This window comes from Rousettus aegyptiacus, unplaced genomic scaffold (genome assembly GCF_014176215.1).
Source record: "Rousettus aegyptiacus isolate mRouAeg1 unplaced genomic scaffold, mRouAeg1.p scaffold_m13_p_15, whole genome shotgun sequence".
In the NCBI taxonomy this organism is placed as follows: Eukaryota; Metazoa; Chordata; class Mammalia; order Chiroptera; family Pteropodidae; genus Rousettus; species Rousettus aegyptiacus.
This window is the reverse complement of record NW_023416290.1, coordinates 37,748,475-37,775,229: the sequence shown is the minus strand read 5'-3', so window position 1 is coordinate 37,775,229 and position 26,755 is coordinate 37,748,475. Positions and strand designations below refer to the sequence as shown.

The 26,755-nt window shown below is 34.8% G+C and overlaps 1 protein-coding gene and 1 pseudogene across 3 annotated transcripts in view; one reads left to right on the top strand and one right to left on the bottom strand.

Moving 5' to 3' along the window:
- The window catches only part of ZFPM2 (zinc finger protein, FOG family member 2), a 418,253-nt gene that overhangs the window by 173,077 nt on the left and 218,421 nt on the right, over nt 1–26,755 (bottom strand). The gene's annotated exons all lie outside the window — the stretch shown is intronic.
- LOC118612140 lies at nt 7,088–7,206 on the top strand (annotated as a pseudogene).

Here is a 26,755-nt window from a genome sequence, read left to right as displayed (position 1 = left end):
AAGTAGTCAGAAATAGCTTAAATTTTTGAAAAAATTGACTCTGTACTCTTCTCTTACCATTCTTAATAAATGCCCATGCTTTCATCTAGAGTTAATGAGGATATACATCGTGTGTTTATGAGAAAATCACACAGGTGAAAGGTTGTAAGTTTGTTCTCTTTTCCTCATTAACACACACACACACACACACACACACACACACACACAGCCTTGTCTATGTGTTTGAAATGTATCATGTCCATATCTAGTTTTAAATAAGTAGTACGATTTCAGCATTTGTCATTATTTTTACCCAAATTACATGTGTTTCTAAGAAGATTTGACATACACATGGAAAACAGGACAGCATTTTTAAAACTTACGTCAACTCTTGATAATTTAAAGGTTTATTCCTAATTTTCAGAGATAGTAAACAGAGCCCAGGCACAACATGGCCCTAATAGTCTACTTAAATGAAAAGTTTAGAATAATGCCCTTTTTTCACAAGTATCCGGTGCAGTTTTCACATATACTGGGTAATGGTAAGGATGCAGCTATTACGCCAAAGACGAGTCTTGGGTAATTAAAGCACAAATATATTTGTCTAAAACACAGAAATATTTCAAGGCACAATTTGACTTGTACTTTCTAAAGAACAACAGCTTTGACTAAACTTCTGGAGTAAACAAACAAGAAGCAATGAACAGCGTACATCTGTTCCTTTCCTGAGAATCAAATGCTCAAAATCACTGTAATACTACCTTGTTTAATTGAGGTTTTAGAGATAGGGTCCCAGGCCCACTCTCCTCAGTTGTTTTTACTACTCAGGAATCTCAGTCTCTCTTCTCTCTCTCCATCTCTCTCTCTCTCTCTCTCTCTCTCACACACACACACACACACACACGCACATACACAGAAAGAGAGAGAAAGAGAAGACAAAAATTCGATACACAGGTAGGTACCTCCTCCTCTGTCACAAGTTGCTTTATACGATGACTAGAGAGCAGGTAAATTCTTATAGGAAATAAATTGTTTAACTATCATGAGCTCTTTTCTCACAATATTATGCAAAAGCAGCTTTGGATCTCAAATTACATTGAGAAACTTCCAGAAGCTTTTGGATTGATGCTAAACTTGCAAAGGTTTTTACAGGAAAAATAGAATATCTTCTTTCCTTAGGTATAACATAGCAGGACAGTTGGGGAGGGCACAAATCTCTTTGCAACTGGGATGATATCAATAAGGAAGATGTAACCTTCATTATAAACTGGGCTTTTTCTTTTTTATTCTTTTTTTAAGAAAAATGCAGAGGGTTAAAGAAAAAGAAAAGGAAAGAAAACCCCTTTACTCTTCTGATTTTTATCATCTGTTTTATCATCTCCCTTCTTTTAGTGATTTCTCTTCATTCATTTTTATTCCTTTTAATCTGACTACACTACGCATCTAATGACCGGAGATTCAAACACTTTTCGCTCATGCAATTTACAAGCTGCTTTTTTGTTCTAATATGGATGCCACTATTTGCCATAAGTGTTAACAGAATACACAGCATTAGCAGCTACCAAATACCAAAACACTTCACCTATTTTGGTCAATTTGATTACACAACTGGTCATCTTTTTTTTGTTGTTTTTTTTCCTTTCAGACAAAAATAAGGGTATTAGCTAATTTTGTGCACTTTGCTTCCCTCCTGACTTAATTCACGTTGTTTTAAAATACACGTAGATTCTGGATAATGTTAGAAACCAATTACAGGATATCAGTAAATGTTACACAGTTTTCTTTCAGGTTTCAATCATGAAGAATTTATAGATTACAAGGTTGTAAGTAAAAGTTACGGCTAAAGCCAATAATAGAGATGGTGGTGACTAAAACATGTTGGCAAAAAAAAAAAAAATCACAATATTTAATGTTCTCTAGCCCATTGCCATTGAATAGAAATAAAATCCAGACTTCTCGTCTTGGCATGAACAGTTTTCCATTACCTGGACACTAACCCTGCTTTTGACCTTATTATTAGCCACATCTCACACCAAATTGTTTGCATTTCCCCTAAAACACTTATTTGTTTTATGCCTTCATGTCTTTGTCTATGCTGTTGCTTCTCCCTGGAATTTACATTCCCAATTTATTTGCTGAGTAAATTCATACTTTAAGATTTGTTCCCTGAAAATCACCTCGAGATACCTTCCTTGGGCATTCGAGACATTTAGATGTTTCCCCTACATAGGCTTGGTGGAGAATTACTGTTTCATGGCTGGCTAGCGTCTGGTACAGTTCCATTTGATAACAGCTCTCTGTTTTTAGGTTATTTTCTCATTATACCCACACAATTTGGAATATTAATCTAGGGGCCCTTACCTCTCTAGTCAAGTAGCAGAGGTGTGGCCCAGGCTAGGCTAGATTGAAAGGACATTCCCTTCCTGGACCTAAATCCTGAACAAAGAAAGAAAAAGACTAAAACTTGATGGTGCTGACTGTTTCTGATGAAAGTACCTGGATATAACTGTAAAATGGTTCCTAACTATTAGACACCTCGTACCCTTGAACTGTCTTGAGTTTTGCCTTTCCTAAACCTGGTCCTCTGACCTCCCACTGGTTCTAATGAACACTCCCACATCTCCCTCATAAATTCTGTTTCTGCTTAAGTTAGCCAGAAGTTGTGCTTATTGCTCGTATTTTTTAAAGAAATACTTACACATACCTCCATCAGAAATCATTTTACTATGCTATAATTGTATATTTACATATTTGCTTCTCTCATAGACTGAGATCCTTGAAGGAAGAGGCTAGATCTTAATCACTTATATATCCTCAGCTGCTTGCATAGTGCCCAGCTCATACAGGAATTCAAAAAAGTGTTTGTTGAATCAATAAAAAACTCAATGAATGAATCATGATTTATATGAGTGATGAAGAGAGGCATTATCAGAATGGTACTATAGGGAGGTCGTAGAAAAATTAAACTAGTGAAGAACTGTTAAGTCGGACTTGAGTTCAAATCTAGGATTTGCACTTACTAGCTGAATGCTTTTGGAAGAGTAACTGAAACCTGTTTCATCATCTATAAAACAGAAAAACTAAATCAGCTTCACAGAGTTATGGAAATATGATTAACAAAATATTAAATATTAATATTTAGGTTATTAATAAAATAACTTATTGTAAGAACTGTGAGCTTTTATCATTTAAAGCTGAGTGATTTAAAGTAAATACTTAATAAATTTTAAAAGTCATTTTAAAAATGTTACCATACTGAACAATAAATACTTCAGTCTTTATTTTAGAAGGTATGATCAAATTAAAATTGATCACTGGACCCTTTCGAGGTAAAGACTCTTCTAGATATTAATTTTTCGAGGTACTGGCACAATACTCTTCCTAAACACGAGATGTCGACCACACAGCTCTTGTCCTGAAATCAGGTAAGGTGAGCTGAAGTCAGAGCCCCACACAAAAAAGAGAAGGACTGCTTTAAAAGAAATAACCCAGGCATTTTAGCTTAGAGATGGCTTTAAAGATCTTACTGCATTCTTTGTCAACGAACAAGATAATCAAAATTTAAAGTTTTTACCACAATAACCCTGGGTCCCCTGGAGAATATTCAGTGAAATATGAGAGTGGTTTTAATACCTAGACGCCCAGCTGCATCACAGTAAGGTCAGCCGGGGAGCAGTGCTGAGACTCGAGGCCATAATGACTCCATATGGAGCCGGGGAGTGAGGAGGTAATAAACTTTCCCACGATGATTTCTTTGCTCCTTACAGGACTAATGTAGACTGACAGTCACATATCTTTCTTTCGTTCAAGGGATTTTTTTTTTACTTGGAGAATCACATTTTTTTTTTTTTTTTTTTTTTTGCCAACAATGATTAAGATCTACAGATTCAAAGAAAGCACTGGCCATCCTAAGGAAGTTATGTGTGTGAGAGTGTGTGGGGGTGCACACGTGTATTTAATATTTTAATGTAACTTATAGGAAGTCTGCACCCCTTGACTTGTGCACAAAGATATTTTCTTTCTTTCTTTTTTTTTTTTTTTTTTCCTTGGAATGGAATACTCACTGAAGAGAAACTGGCATTAGCTTCCATGGTAATAAGATGACTCTAAATGAGGCATCTGAGGACAGAAACATTAGAAATTGGGGACAGCTGCGGACAGCAGATTTGGGACACTGGTATCATGTATGTAACAAATCTTTATTAATAAGTACATTAAATCCCATATTTTTCATTTATAACTGCTGCATAATTTCCTGTTAACACTTCATGTAAATTCCAGATAAGGTAATAATTTTTTTTTTTCAGAATTCTATTTCTGTTTCATTATATGTTCTATACTCTGCCCCACAGGTCAGTTGCATGATTGAAGTATTATGCCTCATTAAAATTCCACTAGTTAAAACATGGAGACGGAATTTTGGTAATTCTTTTCTCCATTACTAGAATTAACCATTCCAATACATTCCTGAGTTCCATGAACCTCATAATTTATGAGTACACATACACTCACATCTACCCCATTAACAAGTTCTTAAATACACACAAATATAAGAAGCATATGTAACACAGATATGTGTTGGTCAAGGGGTCTCGATGTCCTAAACAGAAAGCTCTTATCTTTCTTTTGCTCCAGTGGCTGAAAATCCTTGCCCCACCACCTCCCAGTTCAGTATTTCTAGCTAGCAGCTGCTATCAGAAACCTAAATAACAAAAATATGCAAACTTGCACACTAATTCCCTTTGGAGATAGATCTTGGCTGCAGCCCTGTCATAAATCAGAGAATTTCGATATGAAATGAGGCAAGCAGCTCTAATCATTTCTGCATTTCAAATTGGATCACTGGCTCAATCACTGGGCTTTTTTAAACTGCTTGCCTAAGAGCAAATGTGAGGCGGGAGATAATTCTGAAGACATCTCTTCTTTTGTGGCCGTAGAACTCTTTTAACTGTTTCAAGACTGAAGGCCACATTTCAGTGATAATAGCACAAATCTGCTGGGAGAGATATGGATCCTTCAAGACATCTTCCTCCTCTTTCAACTCACAGAATTCCATCAATATCTGCATATATTATATATATTAATATATGTGTGTGCATATGGGTTTTGTGTGTCTAAAAAAGAAAGTGAGAAAAAAAAAAAAAAGGAAGAGAAACATCTGACATATATCCACGGTCTATTTCTCCTTAGGATTTCCTGTTTTTGACACCAGCCAAGTTTCGACTGCACTATGACATAGTTAACATTTTTAAACTGGGAAAATATATTTCAAATCAAATGAAATCGTACCAAAATTGTGAAAGACTTTGGGGTTTCGAGGATGGCCTGCCAATTTGTCCACCCTTCAACAGCCAAGGGAAACTGGGAAAGTCGTTTCACCTTCCCAGATGATTTCTGAATTCTTATTTGGATTCTTATTACGATTGCACTTTTATATTTTCACATCTCAGACGTCCCTTTAAAAACAATGTATCGAGGGAAAAAAAAAAGAAGGAAAAAAAAGCCTCCAAGGCAATTACTGAGAGTAAAGAATCCTCTTGACCTTTTGATATTTTTGCTTTGAGTCTCCCTTATTTCTTATCCAAATGATACTAAAGGCTTGTTGCACGTTTCCTGTGCTCACTACAGTGCTTTGAAATGGAATTTAACTCTGTTTTTCTGAGGGTTTTTTTTTAATGCCTTGTAAGCCTAATAGTGATCTGATGAAATTTTAAAGCTAAGCTGCTTCTGTTTTGAGAGCAGAATAAAAATGTTTATCAAATTTTTCTTCTACACAGTTAACAAATAAAACAACTCTGTTTTATGTGGTGTTTATTTTTCTGTTCTATTTTCATCTTTTAATGGCTGACACTGTATTTTACTTCCAGGCTCAGGATACCAAATTTACCATTTCCTTGTTATTAATTTTGTAAAATGGGAGAGCATGATGACTTGCTGATACAGGTGTTGGAGGACTTTCATAATATTACTTATGTACTTACTATGGCAACCTAATAAATGATGATATTACTATTTTATGTACAGCTTTATAAATTATATCTCTACGCTGCAACATGAATATGACTATTTTTTACTGTATACTTTCAGATTCATTAAGATAATTCAATTTCTGAAGCTTATCAAATAATATAAAAATCAAAAGCCTTTAAATAAAATTCTTATAATGTGAAATTTTAGCATTTATCTGATTTTTTATTTTTCTTTCATACAAGTTTAAAATAGCACTAGAAACTAAAGACATTAACATTTTTCCAATGTGTTAGTTAAAAGCCATATTTACAGTACAAACTTTATAAGTTCTGTAGTTGTAAGAATGAAGTGTTATATTTTAAAAGAACTATTAAACTATATGTTTAATAAACAAATGAAAAAACTATCGTGAATAAAAATACTTAAGTAATACAATGTATAAAGCAAAATCACTTATTAACATTTAGGTATCACTTGGCTTTTGGTTTTGCTTTTATTTTATTTTTTTCAAATTATTAAACAAGGAGAACCACAAGGTTCTAAGAGGTCGCAAAAATTTAATCTCATGAATATATAAAGTTTATTGTTTACAATCTGGTTGGTGGCCTCCACAGAAAAGAAAAACATCAGAATCAGCTCACTGGTTCATAACCTATATTTATTTTTTTCTTAATCTGAGAACATTCAGCTAAAGCTCTGAGCTTTAGTGGGGAGTTAAGTCTGAAAACTGAAGCTATTTTAAGAGAACAGGGGTGGTTGTTACCCCACTAACTTATCTACCCACAACTGATAAATACTTATAATAACCTTGCATTATCCCTCTAATCCCTCCTATTTTTATTTTCCTGGATAGGTCCCAAATGACTAATACTATGGCAGAACTACACCCTTTCAAGTCTGATATGCTTATTCCTAAAGTGCACCATGTGTCCTGTGTAAAGTGATTGAGTGGGTGTTGGTAAAAAGTTAGCTACACTTCCATTTATTCCGTGCATATAATCACATGTACGTATATGTACACACACATTTTTTTTTCTTAAATTGTTACATGAATTTCAATCTATCATAAGAGAAGCTGCCTACATCCATCTCCATTACGGAGGTCTCTAAACGTTTTAGATACAAAAGTTTCTCCTCTGTCTATGGCCATGCCACCCTGAACAAGCCCGATTCCGTCTGATCTCGGAAGCTAAGTAGGGTCGGGTCTGGTCAGTACTTGGATGAGAGACCACCTAGGAAGACCAGGTGCTATAAGCATAAAAAATAAAAAAAATATGAGGAATTGTAAGCTGACAAGGTCCTTGCAATATGTGAGGTCAACCAAGGGTTGCCTCACATAAACAAACAAATAAATAAATAATAGATAAATAAATAAATAGTAGATAAATAGATAAATAAATAAATTTTTAAAAAGGCATCTCTTCTTCAAATTAAATTCCTAACTTAAAAACACCTTCTGTTGTATCTACGGCCTGCACACATTTCTCATGACTTGAAGTAAAGTGATATAGCATCTTAGTAAGAATAAATGCACAAGCATTTTTAGTATATGTGTGGTTTAAAACATATACTTTCAAGAGGCACTGAAAAATAGGTAATAAATGGAATGAACACAGGTTGTCTGCTAGATGATGCTTAGGCATCTCGACTTATTATCCTGCACAGATCTCCCGTCTGCAACAGAAGACAGGACCACGCCTTGGTCTTGACACACCATGGTGACATCACTGGAAGCTGAATTAAAATTTAGCTCTTTGGAGACAAAAAATACCCCCTCGCTAACAGTGCCAAAACTGAAGTACACAACAAACGTGAATGTTGGAGTATCAGACTAGCTAAAGAGAAAAACCAAGGCCAATAAAAGTAGGGAGAAGAGAGCCACTCAGAAGCTAATTTAGAAAGGAAAGGGGGAAGATAGCAGAGTTAAAAATATAATAATCAGAAGATGAGTTGAACTGCCAAAAATGAGAAGAATATGAATGGTTGAGTGGAAAAAGTAGGAAAGAATAAAGCAGGTAATGTGATTTTGAGGTGAAAACACACAATTAAGCTAATAATAGAAATGACAAGGTCAAATACAACAAAAAAAGTGATTTAGACAACAAAAAAAATCCATATTTATAGTAATCTAAATATATCACAAATATTTCAAACGTTAGACAACAAAAAAAATCCATATTTATATTAATCTAAATATATCACAAACATTTCAAACGTTATGCTTGTTCTAAATTCAAATTTCTATATTAAACAAATCCCTAGGTTTTCTTAATTTTACGTTTTTGTAAGCATTGTTGGCAAAGTAGCTGTAATTGTTTGCAAAAGTTATTTTTCTGATTGTACATAAAACACTGCCATATGGCTGGCAGGTATTGCCAAGGTAGCCTCTTTGCTGAAGCTTAAGAGAACTACAGCTGTATTCATTTAACAACATCTGGATGATATGACAAAATTTAGGATTGTCATTTTTAATACACTGATTCTGACAGTTGTTCAAACCATGATCAAGTGATAGTCTAACTTACTGGTACAAAGAAAAATCTTTACATAAACATTGGCTGTAAATTATCAAGTGTGACCAAATAAAAGGACTAGAGGTCAGTCCATGAAGTTCAGGTTCTAAGATCTGCTAGGGTTTCCCTTACCGTCTTCATTGAGCTTTTACCTTTCAGGTGACTCTCCAGGCTAACTGCTTTATAACATGTTTTGAGTGACTAAAGGCTTTAAAACATAATGGAATGAGGAATCCTTACATCTCATTCAGCTGTGTACACTATGGATCAGGCATGTATTGCGACCTTGGTCTGTGATCATGTTCTTGACAGGTCAATGAGGAGGGAGCCCCCAAGCCCACCCATCATCAGCTGTCGCCTAAACTTGTCCCCTGACTGGCCTGACATACATCCTTACTCTAAGAATTTAGTAAAGACTATCTTAAATGGCATCCTGCCTGTACAAAGGCAATGTGGTTAATCTTTGACAAAACAGCATTCGCATGTCAACAAAACAAATGCCTAATGGAAGGCCCTACTACAAAAGAATAAAGTAGGCCATTCAAGTTGCCAATAAAAAAGAAATTTAGAAAAGATTAAAAGTTTGATTCTAGCATCATCATTTCCATTGAGATTAAGGTCTAACTCAATGCCCAGTGCCCCTCCAGCAGGCCCAAAGTGAAGTTACACCAGACCCCAAAAGGTTAACCACAGAGAATTATGGAGGAAGGGAGAAGGGAAATCAAAACACTTTCTTTTATTTTGATGTGAGATTTTCACATAAAAGGTGCTTTAAAAACTAGTGTGGAAAACATGACTGAAAGAAGAAAAATACTTTTTCTCTTCTAATCATTCTATTTCTTCTACATTTACCATGAGCATCCTCTCTTTTCCATACAAAGGGAGTATTCTCAGGTGATCATGGATTTTACCACACCAGAAGCTGAGGTGGCCATCTCAAGAGAATTCATGTCTCTGCCCTATGTAAGTAAGCAAATTAATCCTTAGGTCAAATATTACCTAATGTATTTTTAATTCAATTCTTCTCTTCCTTATATAAGTTAATGTTTATTTTTCACATCCAACCAATATTTCGGTTTCCTCCAAATTCATATATTAACAAATATAATATCCTAATAGCCAGTAAAATGAACAAGAAGATCAACAATAATAACTTTTTTAAAAAACTGCATAGATTTTCTTTTATTTTTCCTGCGGTGGTCTCATGTTTTCATAATCCACACTATTAATCCCTTAAAATATTCTATTCTGGTGGTTCTCAACTGGGGCCAGTTTTGCCACCCAAGGGACAGTTGGCAACGTCTAGAGACATTTTTGATTGTAACGACTGGAGGGCATGCTCCTGGTATCTACTAGATGGAATCCATGGATGCTGGTAAATATCCTACAATGCACAAGACAGCTCCCATGCCGAAGAATTATCTGGTCCAAAATGCCAACAGTGCCAACATTGAAAAACACTTTTTAATCCATATTGCTAATCTATTCTTTTTGGTTTATAATTTATAACCAGAAATAGTTCCATTGTTCCAAATGTGAAGTAGTTCCACAGTTATTTGTGCTGTATGGAAATGTTCTACGTAGAAACCTGAAGAGACCTGTCAGCTATTTCATCCTGGGTCATGCTGTACCTGCCAAGACTCTTACAAGGTAAGGGCAGTCAGCATTTTCATGATATGTCATTTTTTTCCCCTCGATTTTAATCTGGGGGTGGGGGGAGGGAGGACTTGGCGTGCATTCTCATGAAGAAGGCATTTTGACTATTCTTCCATCGAATTTAACACAGTAAAAGGTCCACAGGTCTGAGTTTGAAATAAAGGGTAGTTCTTTTTTATAGTGGAAGCAGTCCTTTATTTTAGTACTGGACACACTGTCTTCACTTTGATTCCATATATTCCATAACACTCTAAGAGTGTTATTCCCAGAGCTTTCACCTCCATACGCCATCCTCAAAACAATTTTATCTGTTCTGATTAAGCCTTTAATTAGACTGTAAACTCCCTGAGGGCAGGGATATTTTCCTGATTTTTCTGTCTGCTCAAAAAATAAAATATTGTGGCCTTTATAAAAGACAATTAATTTAGATAATAAGGTCAAAAAATTTAAATATGCTTTGATATTGGCTCATTTGTGATAAAGAAATTCAGTAACTTCCAGAGAAGCATACATTTCTCTAAAAAACGGGAAGTGGTAGAAAAAAGCGAGTGGCGGAGGATTATTCCTAGTGTGGATCTCTAATGACAACATTTAGAAGAGGTACTAGTGGCTAATCAAAACAAAATAGAAAACTGCACGAGAACGATCTTCAGTAAAGTTTGAAGCAAAATAGGCCGATGATTTAGAATCTCACTGAAATATTTTTAAACTGACTAAAGAGTCATTTCATCTTACTGGTCAACTCAACGTGCTTGAAGTTTATCACGTTCTCTTTATGCCTATATGCCTTTGCACATTAATTATGTTCTTCATCTTCTGCCACTCCCAACATACCCACACACACGCTCACATACCAACCACTCAAAACTCACAAATAATCTTAAACTAATTTATTCTTATTTGTTCTATAGCCCTCCTCTTATATATCACTTCTCTTTTTTATCCCCAAATATATGTTAGGTATTCTAGCATACTTATAATAGTATTGTTAATTATCTGCTATACAGTAGTTGTCCATTTGTATGTATGTCCTACTAGGATAAAATCTCTAGGATAACAAGATCAATGTCTATTTCAAGTACACTGAAATATCTTTAGTGCCTAGGACCACACCTGGAACCTCTTTAGCTAATAATAAAGGTTTGTTAAATTAACAAATAGATTAATCATATAAATATAGTCACTTTTTATGCATTCATTCCTACTCAGAATACATATATGTGTTGACTCAGATAAAACAGTTAAGTATTTAAAACAAATAATAAGTCAGAGTTGAAGTGATTTGGGGAACTAGACCCTTAAAGAAATTAGAAATCACTAAGTGCTGATACCAAGGAAAGGAAAAAATGGACGGAACAAAACCCTCAAACCACAGACTATAACAATTTATACACTACTATTCACTACAGCTGTTTCGTGCTTCCTTCTTTAAGAAACGTCATATTCTCGTCATCATATGCCTAGTATGGAAATCCCTCCCTTCAAAAAAAAAATGTTTTTACAGCCATATGCCCACCCCTTATCATAACTGATGTCCTACCTTTAAAGACAGAAACATAGAGTTATGGATAACGGTTCTGTTATCTAACACGGTGTTTGCATTTAACTGATCATCCCAACTCTAGTGGTGAGATACAGACTGCTGTCAGATACCTAGTATTTTTCAAGACATAGTCCAGACTAGTTTCCCTGGTGCTTTATCGGGAGGTTTTATCAGGCCTCCCAATGATAAGGGTTGCTACTATTTGCCAAGTTGGAATTTTTGTAAAATTCCTTAATTTTCTGTTGTTAATCCATCAAATACAAGCACATGAAAACTTATCTTACTCCACAAGAAGAAATGATTGTTGGACTGAGAAGTACTAGGAGATGGAGGGCTGGGAGCAATGGGGTTGTGTTTACTTTATTTAACTCCATCAAAACCAGGCTACTTTCTGTTTTTGACACCAGAGAAAAAAGAAATCTCTGCACAACACTAAACTCTCTATTTGCCTTTTTCTTGGAATATTCAAATCTCAAATTATTTGAAGGAAGTAATTTGCTTTTTTAAAAATGTTTTATTGTTATTGTTAGAATATATATGATAATATATAATCTCTTGAGGAGAGGCATAATTTTAGAAAATTTAGAAAAAATATAAAGTAAAAAATTTTTAAAGAGAATAATTCTGTGCTTCCAAAATTAATCTTAGAAACATTTATGGTAGTATCTATAATATGTATATAATATATAATAATTATATTATTTCAGTTCCAAGTTATTTCAGTTCCAAGTACTCTCTTAAACAGTACTATAATGCAGAATTTCTAATATTTAAAGATAATAATTCTTCATTTGTAAAAACATTTCTTTCAATTGTCAACAAAAGGATAAAATATAATTCAGTCCCTTTTGAAACATGTAACACTAAACAGAAAAAAAGGAAAAGAAATATGGTAAAAATATATTTTACTTCATGAAGAATTTTAGAAATGAAGCAGAATTTTTTTTTGTTTAACCTGATGACTTCTAATAAACATTTTAGGTATCGCAAATAATCTTTTCTTAAAAGGTTTTATCAATACAGTAGTCTTCAGTAAGGCTACTTCATGATATCTTTACTAAAATGGATGGACAATGAGTGATGAATTGATAGGTTGTACAGGTTCAGAATACCATGCTCTTAATTCAACTTCAGTAGAATACTCCTCTCAGTTACTTCAGCGCCTTTTCTCCAAACGAGCACTTCCGCCCATATGTTTATTCTCCAACCCTCTGGGAAATCACCTTTCATCAAAAGAAGTGTGCTAATCTTCCACAGATTCGCTGCCATTGGCACCTCCAGCCCCCTTACTGCTGCTCCCATCTGAGTATTAAGGAAAAAGCTTTTAGGACTCTCAACAATACAGAAAGGAAAAAAATTCCCTTTCCTGTGCTGGCAGATGAAAGAGCTTAGTCTCAAAAGCCACTTGCACAGACTTCAGAAATCATAAAATGCACAGAACCAAGAAAGATATCCCCTACCTAATATATTTTTTGGAAACATGTTATAAATTTGTTGCTTATTGTTTTCCTATAAGTTTAACAAAAAGGCTAAAAAAATATTTTTAAAAAACTTACTTCCTTTTTCCAATATTTATTATGCAACAACATTCCCCCAAATACAATGAAAAATATAATACATTTGTCCCTCACTATCCATGGGAATCAGTTCCAGGACCCCTGCAGATACCAAAATTCTCAGATGCTCAAGTTCCTTATATAAAATGATATAGTATTTCTATTTAACTTACACAGATCCTCATTTTAAATCATCTCCATATTACTTATAACACCTAATAAAATGTAAAAGCTATGTAAATAGTTAATATACTATGTTGTTTAGGGAATAATGACAAGGAAAAAAGCCTCTACACGCTCAGTACATACAACCATTGCAGGTCTAACTATATAGTAAACGTCCATCATGACATAACTTTACTTTTAAAATATATTTCATTTGAGTTTGGTTGAATCAGCGGATGCAGAACTCCTGAATACGGCGGGCCAACCCTACGCAATGTTTTTTCATACATATGTATGTAATCAAAAAATATGTGATTAATAAATAACCAAATCAAACATATAACCAAATATATAACCAAATAATAAACAAGTATCATAAAGTTGTAAAATGATAAACATGGATATTCCATTCCATAGTTCACCAATTTCAAAAAAAAATTTGTGAATAAGCTCCAAACATGGACGGCAGTACCCAATAAGGATTAAAGAGCTTTGGCTTTCTTAAGACCAAAGATGTCACGTGGTTGATTCCTCACTTCATCTTTTGTATCTTAAGGTCTACTCAGCATAAATTTAAAGGGAAGCACCCCAATTTCTGATGTGTATGCCCAAAAGAATTCCTTAATTACAAATTTATCAGATGCTGCTAACTGGAAACAGGAGGAATCCAGTCACGTTTGCTCCTCCTGAGCAGACAGATAGCCACATTAAACTCTGAAATCCATTACTGTCAAACACCTTTACTTTTTGGCATATTCACAGGTATACATTATAGCAGGGTCTCTCAACCTTGGTGATAGTGTCATCATGGGCCAGATTTTTCTTCGTTGTGGGAAGCTAGCCTGTGCAGGATGTCTGGCAACACCTCTGGCCTCAATCTACTAGAAGGCAGTATCGCCACTCTCCTTTTCCTCCATTCAACCTCTCCAAACCCACCCAAGGATTGTGACAAACGGAATGTCTCCAGGCACTGTCAGATGTCCGTTAGAGGCAAAACTGACCCTGTTTGAGAACAACTGAATTAACTACATTTCATTAACAAAGAGTTATGAAAGTAGTCTTTCCTTCTTTCCTAAATCATTTTCCTGACCTAAATCATTTTTAAAATATCGTATAGTCTCATCAGAGTTGAATATCTATCTAAAAGCTGATATATCCAGATGGGTCGATCAGTAAAATTATGGTTTCCCCAAGATCTCATTCAGTGCTTTTTAGCATAAAGTAGTAGAAGGAACATTTGACAAGATAAAGTTGTACAATCTCATCAAACAAATGATCTCACTTCAATGTTCACACTAACTTTACTATTTAAGCAAAAACAGGCACATTTTCAAATATTGATTTCAACTAATGTCTGATCCTAACAGGCACGATCTTATCAAGGCCCCACTATAATAGAAGGAGTGTCAGAGTTAAACAGAATAGTCTAGGATAAGATCACAATCTTGTTCACAATGTTGTGATGGTATCACAGAATGGGAATAGTATTCTAAGTAATTATCATTAATAGATCCTGGCACAGGAAAGAGCAGACCTGACTGGGGACTAAACAAATTTGAGTGAGATAAAACAAGGTTGTTGAGAATCATAGTTTAAGGTACTAGGTGTTTTTGAAGTTATTTTTCAAAGTTTAAAATACAAGATTTTAAGGGAATAGGAAAGTACAATGAACATGTTAAGGGGGGAAATGCCTCTTTGTTATTGATACAGGTGCGTTCATTTGTTTTTTTAGCCATTACATCCATTCTGGTTATTTCTATGCTTTGATCGAATTAAAGTATTTATAAACAGGTTAGTTCTAGCTATTGAATGAAGTTAAATGCATTTGCTATTTGCAGTCTACCAGACATCAATCTGATAAATTAATCTCCATCACAGGAAATAGAAAAGGTTTGTTTTTATTCCTTAAGTCTTTAGCTTAGCTTCAGTATATTCTTACAGTACCATGTAAGACATCTCACTGCACAAACAGTTCAAAAGTAGCTTTTCAACTTTCAAATTTAAGATATGTGAATTACACTAATTCATTCATTCTCTGTCCTCTATACCTGAGTACACAAAATCACGCAATTATCACTTCATAGTTTACTTCTCAGTGTAGGAGGAAAAGTACATGCAATCTATAAAAATGTCAGGATGCTTTTTCTTTTTAACTCATTAATGAGAATCTAATAGACATAATGGCATCTAGTAGGAGATTTTATATTCTAAAAGTCTATTAAATAAATCCATTTCTGCTTACTGAGATTTTTTACATTTGTTATATTGAACTAAATAAATATTTGCATCAAAACTATATCTTAGTTTGTGTTTCTTTTCTCAAATGGGTGATTAATTATAGGTGCTGAAATCTTTTGGAGAATCACCAAGGATGAATGCATCACTGAAATCAGCAGTACGTACAGAACGTTAAGCACTACTAGTTGTTAACATGGTAAAGCAAAACAGAACATTCTACACTTTGTATCTTGTCTAAAAATAATGCAGTCATTGACCTTAACCTTATCAAACTGGTTCCATCATCAAGGTCAAATACGATAGTAATAAATTCAGTTGCACATGAGTAACATAAGTATTTGTTACAAATAGATGTGTACCTTGCATTTTTCTAGAAAAGGTTCTTACAAATAAAATTAATATTTTTTCAGTAAATAATTTTCATTTTGAAATAGACTAAAATTTGGTAAAGACTTAAGATACAAAGTATATTTATTCACTGTTTAAATAGTCTTATTTTCAGAGCTGTCATATTTGCTTCAACATCATAATATACAATACACATGGACAAATCCCAAATATGTATCTAAAGAAACCCGAAATAGCAGTTGTTATTAGCATAAACCCTCATATATTTGGAGATATTCTCTTTTTTACTTTGACCAAAGAAAAGAGAATATATGGGGGGCAATTCAGAAAATCCTTAGATTCTAATTTTTTAAGGCAGACATCACTAATGGGTAATGGGTAGATACCAAGGCACTTCTGGATCTAGAGAACGATTTTACTTCTATGCATACCAGATAAAGAGATAAGAAGGACACAGGTGTGGTACTAGTTTTCCAGACTCAGAACATTTCACAAGAGTTAGCCATTGGCTTGGTTCACAGAATGGCAGGAATGTTAAGCAGGCACGGCTATATTTGAATCTCTCTTAGCAACTACCATGATGCATCCTGCTAATTCTCTTTCCAGTTTCCATTAGCAATACTGGAATAAACAAAGAAAGGAAACTACCATCTGAAAAAAAAAAAAAAAAAACATCGGTTTGTAGAAAGATATACAGAAATACTGATTTCTGTTCCTTCACGTGCTAAGGGGATTTATGAGAAGAGAAAGCAAATGTCGCACAGTGAAACTAGGGGTTGACTCCATTGCCAACAGGCTCATCACTATTTTTCATCTTTGTAACACACACCCCTGATACGCTCTTTTTCTTCAGCCTGCTAATCAGGGCAGCGGTACCTGATAGTGGATGATTGACTAAAGAAATCAAGATTGAACTTATTCCCTGAGGCACACTGTACCTCAGATCAAAGAGCGCCTATGTGGCATCCTGAAAATGCAATCCCACTGCTCTCACCTCTTAACTCCCTGACACAGGAACCAAAGACAATAATCTTTATAAATCAGTGGTAGTGTCACTAAAGGGAAGTGAAGACTTAGAAGGGAAAATTTGGACTGATTCAATTAAATAAATACATATTTTTTTAAAACTTAAGGCTAGTTTTACTTTCTAACTCAATTTTACATATTCTCATTTCAATGGCAAATTAAGAACAGCCACATTGGGTACTAAATGCTTAAAACCAAGATCATATTTTTGTAGAAGAATGGATAGAATCTGATCAGGTAATTTTGCTGTATCACGCATTAAATGCAGTTTATTCCAAAAACTGGACAGAAATACAGGCATCAAAACATTTTTGTTGAAAATCTGCAGCATCTTTAATTATACTATCACTAAAAAAAAACACTTATTTTCTTAAGCTATTTCAGAAGTCATATTTCATTGAATGCATCATTAATAAAAAATATTCCAAAGACGGCTTACCTACCATTTGATAAATAAGAGCACACAGAATAATAACAAACTTGATCCTGATGAGATTTTTAATGGCACAAAGAGCATTATAAATATCAATGGAAACTATAAAAATGTAATTAATGCCTGTGGAGTTATGAAGTTGCCTCTCTTTTATCAGTTTTCTAGTATATTCAATTGTATTTGACATAGAGAATTCTTAAAGCATTATAAAGAGACTCAAGCTCCAGCTTAAGCAACTCCGGTGAGCATTCAGCCACTGTACAACGGAATCTGCTTTATTCCCACACACCTGAATGATGAAATCACTTCTCTGCTACTAATAGTATTAATATTAATATTCGGGTTAAGTTCTGATGGAATCCAACACTTTTACTATGTTAGATGCACTAGTTAAATTTTTTAAGGCCATTATTTCACAATTGGTAAATATGAATTATGTAGATTTTGAGATCAATCACACTTGCCAAATGGAAGTAAATTACTAAGAGACTTTTAAGTACTATATACATTATAAATACTCTATTAACTTGATGGGTAAAAAAACCCCACATTTAGTTCATATTATAGTGCATTTCAGGAGAAACCAGGGTAAAACAATACAGTAAAATAAGGTAAGAAGTTAGATTGTGGTAACTGATCATCAAAAACGGACTGTGCGTTTTCTTGTTTTTGCTGATTTCCCTTCCTTACAACTTTAAGATAACTGCATATGAAGCAGTAAAAGACAAAGATGGTTAGAGAACAACTGAGAGGATGTGACTAAAATAGTAGGCTCCTCATTGCTTTGGATGTTGTCAAACCAACTGAAAGATGATTTGCTCCTCTTTTCCGAGACTTCGGTGGCTACAGAGGTAATAAAAATCACAATAAAAAACAATACCCTTGTATCCCTTACAGTGTGAGTGGTAAGATTTGCAGCAAATATTAGTAATACTTCATAATAATAACATTGCTACCAACACGCTCTATTTTAAATCTAAAGATAAATACTAAAAATTAAAGAAAAATTTAGTATCTCCAATGCAATTAATTATATAATTACAAAATACTTATTATGCCACCCCAATGAAGTTCTAAATAGTTCTCAATAATTCAGGCTCATGGAGAATACGAAATAAGAAAAAAAACTTGCAGAAAATCAAATAATATGAGAACAACTTTGATTTTTATTGCTTGAATATTCTTCTTATTTCTCATTTTCTTTTCTTACCATATTTGTCAGTAAACAAAGTGGGTCTTTTTATAATGCTCTAGGTGGTCGAGAATTATAAACACTTTTTTCATCTCAAACTTTAAATACCAAAGGTTCTACATTCATTCTAAGTTACCTACTACAGTACTAAAAATATCCTTATAACAATTTGCAATTGTGTGTTTTGCCATGAGATAAAATAATAAAATTATGAAAAATAAATGTTAAAAATGTTATCAACATTTATAGTGGTGTCTAATCTATGACAGGAAAAATACTGTTTGTATACCTCATTCAATAAAAAAGGTGTGCTTTGCTTCATGAAATTGTTTTATTTAGGAAAAAGTATGGGTATAAACAAGATACAATTAAAATGTTAATCTTATTTTTTGACTTAAAAATCATACATTTATTGTGCGTGTGTGTGCATGTGTGTACCTATGTGTTTGTGAATATGGCTTCTGTGTGTTAAGTCTGCTTAAAGCAATATATAAGACTACAGACAGAATTCAATTCAAATACTCATACAAGAAGTAATTCTGTTTGATGAGGATTCAGATCTTTGTATCCTCATTTCTTAGCAAAGCTCCTGCTTAATGTGAAGTGAAGTTTTCCTTCAAGACGTATGGCACAATATATCTAACATTAGAAAATGAAATAGATTTTAGTCGTTTAATTACTAGTAGTTAACAGCAGAAGAAGACTGTTAAATTAGTTATGAAACGATAAAAAAAATTATTACAATATCCTCTCATTTGACTGTAAAAAAGATAAAAATAACATACCACCTGGAAGGCACACAGGATTGGTTAGGGTGACAGGTTAAAATGTGTCCACCTCTATTCTTTTGTCCAGCCTCTTACAGAATCAAAGGCCAAAAGTTTAGACTGTACCCATTCTAGCAAGTTTATTTAATGGTTAACTTCAAAAGAAAAAAAAATAAGTGATCACATAAAAAAAACTGAAGGCCCTTCGCAACTCAAAGTATGCCTATTATTATCCAATGAGCTGTCCTCCGGGGCTCTGATAGGAAGAAAATGTTGAGCTTCAAAATGACATTGGTAAATACATCACTTTTCTTCTGGTGTATCTTCCCTCATATTTACATAGGGACATTCTTTTAAACAAAAGTTAAGAGTCTGAGTTAAACTCAACAAAACTAAGAGATTAAAGCTAAGGAGGGGCTCTTCCCCTATCAGCCTGGCCTCAGTAGCCAGGGCACACTTCACCTCCAGGCAACAGTCTTGCTAGCTGAGCATGGTACTATCCGCGGTATGCGAGGTCACTGCCTATCATTCATCCCTCTGACAACCACTTTGTTTTTGACTCTTTATGCCTGTACGTTTATTTATAACATGCCAGAATAACAGTGGAATGAATGAAAGAAAATCCCAGCAGCATCTATAAGCCTAGAAATGCTTAAAGATAACCACTGGTTAAAGGATGCCAACTTTTCTGGTCCCCGTACACTAATTGCTCTCCATTTTTATTTTTGTGGTACGTTAGAAAATACTGGTTCTAATTTGCTGGAGCTTTTTTTTCTTAATGGAGAAGAATGATTTTATTTTAGCTGTCCTAGGAACAAGCACATCAGTTTCGAAAGCTCAGTAGAATTCTCTTAGCTATATGAGGTTTTTTTTGAAACATTTACTGTGTATTTTTTTTTTAATCCCGAGCAAAAATAGCACATAAAGCCCCTTTCAGAAATCCCAATAAATAACAAAGGTATATGAGGCTCCAAAACAGCTTAACTGAATCATATGTGGCTCCAAAGGCCTGCCAAAGTGGAATCAGCATTATAAAAGATAGTTTCATATATCATCTAACCACAAAATAGGAACCTACAGTATATAAAATGTATTGGTCATTTGCACAGGGCTCGTGATGGCAATGACATGGAAACTCACTGTCAGCAGATTAAAAGTGACCTCCCTACATACTCTGGGAGGGTTCCTGAGTTGCTGTCCCCACACCCTCTTTTTTTCACTTGACCTGGATGGACTAAACACAGATTATGGAGCAAATAACTTAAAACAGAATCTTGAAGCTCAGCTCCTCTGACAGTTACAGAATTTCACCATCAAAATATTTCACTAGAAAATCTTCAAGCAGCAGCAGAAGGTTTGGCACCGAACCCCTAGGATCCCATTAAGGGCCTCTGCTGTATTCCATAGCTCCTCTGGTCCAAAACAGCACTCTCTGCTCCCACAGATTCTCTCTAAAGCCATTTTGAATCCTCTTTCCCTTATCAGGCTGATACAGACCTGCATCATCCTCGGAGCCTTCTGACAGGGGCTACAACAATTGGGGAGGGGGGGGAGTTGATACAACTGTTCATTGTTTCCTTTCACAAAACCCTGCCACAGGGCGCAGATTAACACCAAAAAATGGATGGCTGCATCCAAAGAGAAACATTTTTCAGAATGCCTCCACTTGATTAATGAAGTAATGGTGCCGACCAGTTTGACTTTCAGCAGACACTCTTCCTCCCTCGCCCCTTCCCCTCCTGGAGTACCAGCAGAGAAGGGGAACACTTCTGCAAATGTCAGCTTCCTTTGAAGAGTTGTCATGTTCATGAAGTTTGGAAGGAATGCAACAAGAATAAAACTGCCTGGGTTCCCTGCTGGAAATATTCAGATAAAGGACAAACTTTCTTTTCACCATCTTTGAATTCTTTAATGAAGGTAAATACTATTTTTTTTTCCTGTAGATACCTCATTGGACATCTCCTTGGGCCCTGATGCTGATCTTGGATGCACATACGGACATCACTGGACATCTCGCATGGATTAATATGCTACACTTGCTTGAGTAGCAGTGGCTTTAAGATATGAGGAGGTAATGCCACATCCGGCATTTGTATCAGATTCTAAGGTACTCTTGTTGCTCTGCTCACACTGTTACTCGTAGGGTAATGAGAAACAACTGGTATTTGTTTGACTTCTAAATAAAAGCTAAAACTTAAGGCACATGAGATACCTTTGCTCTTCTGAACTCTGCCCCCGTTTTTTCCGTATTTCACAGTGTATCACCGTCCGTGTTATGGCTGCCTTACTCACTCCATTCTGTACTAAGCTCTAAAATGCCATAAATAATGAAAAAAATTGAGTTAATATTTAAAAATACAAGCCTAATTCAAAAGTGAATCAGACAGGGTAAATTAATTTTCCAATTGTCTGAAATCCCTAATCACACACCTGAGTAATGTTTTCTGAACAGTAACTCCTTACAAAAAGAAAACACAAAGAAGCCAGGATAATTCAAAAAGCATGTTGACCACTTAACCTTCCTTTTTCTTCTTCTTAAAAAAAAAATATATATATATATTATTTTTTTCTCTACTTATGTGATGATCGTTTACTTAGATGATAAATGCTCTAAGTACTGACTTTGTACTTCTCTAGGCTATAACTTCTCAGAATACTCAATGTGGATAATTAATTAAGTATTTGTGTCTCTGTGCATATAAATACATGTGTATACACATGTATGAAGATGTATATGTACGGTGACAACAAAACATGCTTTATAAATAGGTTCAGGGAGGGGACAGAAGAGAAAGGCTGGATGCATTGCTTGGGGAATTAAAGGAATGTATAATCTACTTTCTAGTCACAGCCATAATAAAAAGTAGTCTAGGTTTGTGTAACCATCTGTATATTTTTCAAAGTGACTAAATGCATATAATTTTATATAATTTTACAACAATTCTATGATGTACGCCTGGTACAATAACCTCCATTTCATAAATGAGGAAACTGAGAGCATGTATGATTACCCAAGATAGTGCATCCATTTTGGGTAATAACAGGACTGGAATCAGGCAATTCTGGCCACATCATGGGCTCTTTCCCATACTTTTTCTCCCATTTCTGATCTTTACAATGTGTTAGTGTGTTTCTCGAAATTACTGAAATGAGAACAAACACTCAGCAAACAACCTGATTCTGGTTCCCCATTAGATCCTGTATAACTCAGGTTTTATATATTTTAATTCATCTTTTCTAATGTCATGATTAATTTCTAAATAAATTAATCGAGATGTTAGTGATCTTCATGTAGACAATATTTATCTTCAAACATAAGAACAAAATATATCTCATTTTCACAGATTTCTTTTACTTATCAGTTAATCTTTTATTTTGATTCTGATGCTTTATATCACATAATTTAATTTTTTCCTATTCAAATTATATTCAAATATTTGTGAATCCTCCCATTGTTCTTATTGTTTGAAAGCCCTTCTTTATCTGAAGACCAGGAAGCTATGCAAATTACCTTTAGTGGTAGACAGCCTCTGAGATGATACCTCATGATCTCAGTCTTTAGTTTCAAGTCCTTGTGTAATTCCCTTCCCCTCAGAGTGGGCCAGACCTAGTGAGACTCACTTCTAATGAACAGAATTCAACAAAAGCATTGGTATACCACTACCAAGGTCAGGTTACAAGACCACAGTAGTTTCTGGGGTTCCCTTTCTTGCTCTATCACTGCTGCTCAGGGAGAAGCCAGCTGTCATGTTTTGTGAACCACCCTATGGAGAGGCCCACGAGGCAAGGGACTGAGTCGATAACCATATTAGTGAGCCTGCAAGCAAATACTCCCTCAGCTGAGCCTTCGGATAACACCATAGCTTTGGCTGTCACCTTGATTGCAGCCTTGTGAGGGACACTATACTAGAGACACCTAGGTAAGTTGTATTTATATTTCTGACCCTCAGAAATGGAGAATAAAAAGCATGAGAAAAAACCACAGGCTTACTCACATAACCCTATGCTTGACTGGTTTCCTGACCTTTAAAACAGAGATATAAAATAGCACAACAGCACAAAAATGCAAATTATTGGACTCAAGAAACTATGATTCTATGATTTCTCATAAAATCCTTTGGCCTATTTTAACAGTGTTTGTAAATGAATTGGAACAATATTTCCCAACGTTTGAGAGTTTTTGTCAAACTAGGCCAAAGGATTTTATGAGAAAGGTGATGGAAGAGTAAATAAATAATAAAAAAATAACTTTAAATTCAATACTTAACAAGGAAAAGAGATGTTAATCTCCAAAAGAGAGTTTCTCAAAAAGTTTCCTAAGTTTCCAAAACCGTTTTAGAGTATCACTTTATTTTTCTCTTATTAGAAATACATGCCACTCTATGTTGATGGTGTGCCTTTAGACCATCTCACAACATCAACCTAGTGGCCTGTAGAAGTGGCTTGGACAGGGTCATGCTCACAATCTTGCCTTTACCAGAAAAACATCATATGGTACTATAGCTTGTCAATGCCATCTGAGAGCTACTGTTAAGTTACAGTACTTGATTAATGGTGTCCTGGGAATATCTACTAAGAGTTAGTTTAAAAACAGAGTTCATTATTTTAAGAGTCCAATATATTATAATATAAAGTTTTAAGTAATATTAATTTTTAAGACCAAACAAAAAGAATTCAGAATAGTACTTAAGTCTATTCTTTCCAGTTAGCATTTCTAGGTTACTGACTATATCAGTTATCATGCTTAGCTGAGATCACTGCTAAACCCTCATGACATCAAAACAATATTTATTCTAACCATGTATATAACAGGCAAGTGCATAGTGCCAAACCAATGGTTTTAAAAATAGTTTTGGAATAGTAAGTCTTCAAAAAAAAAATCAAGGGGAAAGATTTGAAAAGGCGTGCCAGACTTAGCAAATAACAGAAGAAAGTTTTGGTCAACTTTTAGAACAACTTCTCTTCAAAGTGATTTCTCACTTTAACTTCTCTGAAAACATTTTTAAGCTTTATATTCTGTAATTTGCATTATAGAAGCAATAGAATTATATTTTGCAAAATATTCCCCCCCCCCAAGAATCTGATAGATTCCCCTTAGGGAGTAGAGATTATCTCCATCCCCTGAGAGTCCATGAGTGTGGAAAAAGATCTTCAAACAGGAACGACCCCACGAAAAGTAGCTGGAGATATAAATCAGCAGGTAGACGTTGTCTTTCATATCTCTACTCTGAAAAACTCCACATCACTGATTAAATTAACAGCATCACATGCAGTCATTTTAATAATTTCATGAAAAGGTCATCTTCAATAAAATTCTCCTTAGAGCTCTAGAAAAGGGAGCAAGGAACCACCTTCAATAAAGACAAAGATGCTTTTTGTTTATTCGAACTTGTCCTGAATATAGGTAAAAGTCCGAACATAAGGAGCCTGGAAAGACTTCAGCATCAGAAGGAAAAGTCGGTCAAAAGGAGATTGAGGTTAGTAGACAGACTATCTATGCACAAAGATGTATTTTGGAGGCAATTCTTAATTATCAGGAAAGGTACAATTTATGTTTTTATTTTAACATTATAGTCCCATATTATAATATAATTCCTTACACTGCCAACATCATAACTACACTCAAATTGTAATACAATCAGTCCCTTCTGATCAATAAATATGCATTTGGCTTTTCTGGTTTGCTTCTATAGATTTAAATTGTGAAATAATTCTTTGGTACTTGTTCTCCCCCCCTTCCCCCCCCCCCACCCGCCTTTCTGACTCATAATCTACAGCACGACTTTACATATTTGGGTCTTCCATACCAACTTCTCTGCTCTCCCTAAGCACTATCCCCCTTCCAAAAAACCCCCCACAAAATCTACTCATTCTAGAAACCAGATCAACACATCATTTTCCAAGGCTCTGCTACAGTAAATGTCTTGCCTCGTGTCTTCTTTAAGCTGCTTTCCTGTCCACTCAGTTTCCATTAATTCTCCACATCTCAGACAGAGTATAAGAGAAGCCAGGATCTTGGCCTCCCTAAGGGACAAATCTACAACCTCCATCAATAATGAATTAGACCAACGTTTCCCAAGAGGAACAGGGTACAATTAAAAAGGTTATAAGTCTTTGCACTACTAGAACCTAAGGGCATCCGTGAATGAAACTGGCTTAAGCCCAATTAGAGGAATCAGTACATTTGTCTTCTCTTGGAACAACCCTGCTCTTACGGTTCCCATCAATTCAGTATAAATCTGACTGATCTTATCCAAGAAGTTAATAGAAAATTGCTCACAGTGGGCGACTGCCACCTCAGTTTCCAAGCAGAGACAGATGGAATTTCCCAGATGGTTTGTCACTGGAAAGTGCAATGCTGGATGAGACTTCACAGAAAGCATGGTAGAGCAGAACACCTTCTTGGCCTTCACCCATGTCATAGTGAGGGATCTAAAACCAACTCTGTTGTAAACTAATCATAATTGCCTCAAAGTACTCAACACGTTATCCTCCCTAATGGTCTCAAAGAGATACAAATCACACATTGAAATTAATATTTATCAAGAAATCATTATGGGCACATCTCCTTATCCTGCCCTGCTGAACCATATACTCAAATGAGATTAAGTAAACACAAATATATAAACAAATAAAACAGACACAAGATGGTGTTGACTGTGATGACTGTACTGCTAAGTTGGGCAGATGCAGTAAGCTCTCAAAGGAAAAAGGAGAAATAGATATAAAGACAGGGAGAACACAGAGATCTTAAAAAAGAGAGAGAGAGAAATGTGCGTCTACTAATATTGGAAAAAAGCTCAAGAAAAGAATTAATCCTTTTTTATTGGGATATAACTAACATATATTAGTTTCAGGTATAACAAATAATGATTCAACATTTGTATATGTTGTCAAATGATCACCAGAATAAGTTTAATTAAAATCCATCAACACATAGTTATAAAATCTTTTCTTCTAATAAGAGCTTTTAAGATCTAATCTTTTATGCATACTTTAATGCCAGACATTGTTCTAGGTAGGAAGGATACAGAGATAAAAGGCAATGAACATATAATATGTAGGAGAGACAGACCAGGAAAAAAACTCTTAAAATTATGTGATAAATGTTCTCAATCTAGTAAACATGGAGTATAATGGCAATACTTGAGAAATGGATATCTATTCCAGACTGAAGGATTCAAAGAAGGCCCACTTTGGGGTGACCTTGGGCTGAGTCTTTAAGTAAGAACTGGAGTTAGTTTGATGAAGAGGGGCAGGAGGGAGAGCATACTTTCCAGGATGATAAAATAACATGGTCTCATGGGCAGAGATGTGAGAAAAGAGTATACTCAGAGCACTATAAGTAACTGGGGTTGACTGAAATCTA